Source organism: Aplysia californica, unplaced genomic scaffold (genome assembly GCF_000002075.1).
Source record: "Aplysia californica isolate F4 #8 unplaced genomic scaffold, AplCal3.0 scaffold00421, whole genome shotgun sequence".
Classification (NCBI taxonomy): Eukaryota; Metazoa; Mollusca; class Gastropoda; order Aplysiida; family Aplysiidae; genus Aplysia; species Aplysia californica.
The window spans coordinates 156,973-160,086 of NW_004797691.1; the positions used below are offsets into that span (position 1 = coordinate 156,973).

Below are 3,114 nucleotides of genomic sequence, written 5' to 3' on the forward strand. Positions count from 1 at the left end.
GGGGTATTAATATATTACTTACTTGCTTACTTGTCTTACTTGTCCACTATGTTGGGGTCACTGCAGTCGGAACATGTCCATCTCTGCTCCCCCTTCCCCTCTTCAGGATCCTTAGTATCAATATTGCTTCAGAGAAAACATCACTCCTTGTATTTTAGCGGGCGGTTTGTAGGTGGTCTGGTGTGGTATGCTTCTTGTCCTTCTTTTAATGTTGCAACTTTACCATTGTCATAATATTATGTTTTTTTCACCAAATGTTATTATTGTCGGGTGGACTGAGTGTCAAAAGTGCAGTGGGAGGCTGGAGGGGATCTCTAGCTGGTCCTTCTTTTTACCCCTCTTGTATTTCTGTCCTTCTGTCTTACTTTTTCCTAATCACAAAGTACTCTTTATTGTGTCAATATACTTCTCGTTATTCAAATAAACAAAGCTAATTAAAATAAAATAACAAACAAACAAACAAAAGCACAAACTCAACGTCAACAATAATATCTTACGTCGACTTCCCAGCTCCTTGTGGGTGGTTGAAAGGCGTCACTGTTAGCGTCTACCCTTTTCTTTTCTGGGTATTGCTTCTGTTTGTCTGTCTTTATTTTCACCTTCACTAAATAGCTGTTATGCTGTGGGTGTACTTCCCAGTACTTAAACAAACAGCCCCCCCCCCCCAACCCAGAAAAGAATGACAAAAACACACAAACTAACCAAAAAAAACCAACCACTGTTATAAGTAGTCACTGGTAGGTCCTTTTTTTTCTTCTTACTGTTTGTTTCTATCTGCCTGCCTGTCGAACTATTTTCATGCACTAAGTGACCGTTAATGTGTTGACGTGCTTCTCTTATCTCAAACAAGTCTCAAACGAGAGCCACATTGATTTGTATGGCATCTGCCGTGCGCCGTCGATATATGACACGGGTGAGGTGGTCGACAGTCGACAGAAGAGCAGAGTTCGCTTCTCCTATCTCTGGTTATCCGAGGTTCGACTGGTGTCGACTGGGCGGGCCTCCCCAAAACCATCTCGCTGTTGTTCTTGTACTCGTACATTAACCCTCTCCTACCATCTTGTTGTAGCTCTTTTTCATGAACCCGCCCGTACCATCTTGTAGTTTTTTTGCCTTAACCCTCCCGTACCAGTTCGCTATAGGTCTTGTGGATAATTAACCTTACTGTGCTTCTTCAGACGACGTTGCTAACTCTTGGAAGAACAACAAATAAAATGAAATTCTGTCGTACAGTCTTCGTTACTTTCACAAATATAAAAGCGCATTATAATGGTTTGCCTTCAAGGAATTAGGAAACACATATGTGAGGCAGCGTGGTGGAATCAGGTACTCGTCAATTTTTGGGCATGTGGAATTATTGGTATCACCTTAAAGCTTGTTCACTTGTCTTTATTTGAATGAGAAAAAAAATATTCATTTATCTTGAATAGAAGTCGAGATATTTGCGAATGAAGGAGGTGGGGGTCACCTGTTTTCAGAGGTAAAATTAGTGAGAAAATGGCAGCCAATGATTAGTTATTTCCTTAGCTTAAGAGTCCGTGGTAACTGAAAATTTACTTTTTTTGTTCCTTTAATCAACGTTTTTAAGAAAAATCCACACAGAAATGACTTCATTAATGAATGGGCATGAAAAGTGTTGAGCCAAGAAACAAAAATTTGATAAAAATTCCCAAACCTGCGGAAAAATGCAAGTTTCTTCACTTTGATTATTTTGACGAGAGCCTGATTCCACCACGCTGCCTCACATATAATTTATAATGTCTGATCTACAGAGGATAACAGGCAATGTGATGGCACATTTCTAACCAACGTAAACAAATAAAAAACTCAACTTTGAATATTTCATAACGTGCATGAAACAAATGCAGTTTTTGGGACACTTAAATAGACATGATGGCTTGAACATCTAGCTCTCACTGGAAAAAAACTAAAGACAAACAAGACAGGGTATACCTACAGCAACCTACTTGGAGAGCCTAAACTGATGGGTGACTGGGATTGGGGAGGTCAGGGAAATATTGCTTTTTTCTTTTGGAGCATTCGAGCAAAAGAATAAACAGAGAACCATGATTACCGATTTCTGTCGCAAATCTGGCACTTGACGATGACGATGATATTTGTTAAAGTACTCTAAATCAGCGTGTCTTCAAGCATGAAAAATACGCAAAGAGTAACTTTTTGCTCGAGATGCTCACTGTGTTTACTCAAAACGTTGTATTACCGCAGGAGCTCTGTGGTTTGGCCCATCTTTGCTCGCAAAGGACTAGATTTGAATTCTCTAGGGCGGGGGAGGGGGGGGTTACATAACCACATAACGTGTCTCCGTTTGTCGGAATGTTGTATCCCACTCAGTTCTGGTGGGGCTTGGCAGGCAGAGTTGAAGCACCCCGTTATTTATAATGTCAAAGTGGTGTCGATCGGGCTGAAGAACATTAAATTGCATCACTATGCAGTGTTGTCAGTCAGCTCGAAGAAGAAAGACTGTTTTTAGGATTGCAGAGCGCTCATATCAAAGTGGCACTAATTCCCTTTTTTTGATTCTTTAACGTCAAAGGGTTAACAATCAATGCTCACTATTTCGTCTCACATTTTCTCTATCTGGTTGGATCTTTCGCAGCATAATAGCGATCTAACAGCTGGGGGAAAAGCTCTTGAAAGGACACGAAAAACAAGAAGTAACGACACAATGATATTAAGTTGAATAACTCAGTCGATGTTACAAAGATTTGCTTGACGTGATACGAGCAGATTTGCGCTTTGATTTTCCATTAAATTCGTGTGCCTGACGTCTGAGGAATGTTGACAAGTTAACGAAATCCTGAAAAATCCATAAATATTTACTCAGATTTGCCTTAGCCATGTATTTTGCATGATCGTTGTGTTGTTCAGGAGAAGAAGTCTAAAGTCTGGTGTGGAGCTTAACAAGAGCTTTGGTATCGTTTTTGCCTTAACATCTCTTTTGTAGATGTTAGAAACAACCTCGTCTGTATGTGCACAGTTCCACAAAACAGACTTACACACATACACTCACACTCACACACACATACACACACACACGCACACGCACACACACACACACACGCACACACATATAGAGAAGGAGAAAGAGGGAAA

The 3,114-nt window shown here is 40.4% G+C and overlaps 1 protein-coding gene across 1 annotated transcript in view; it reads left to right on the forward strand.

The window, feature by feature from the left end:
• LOC101852201 (platelet binding protein GspB) overlaps positions 1-3,114 on the forward strand; it is a gene marked incomplete in the record, with an annotated part of 172,951 nt that overhangs the window by 102,706 nt on the left and 67,131 nt on the right.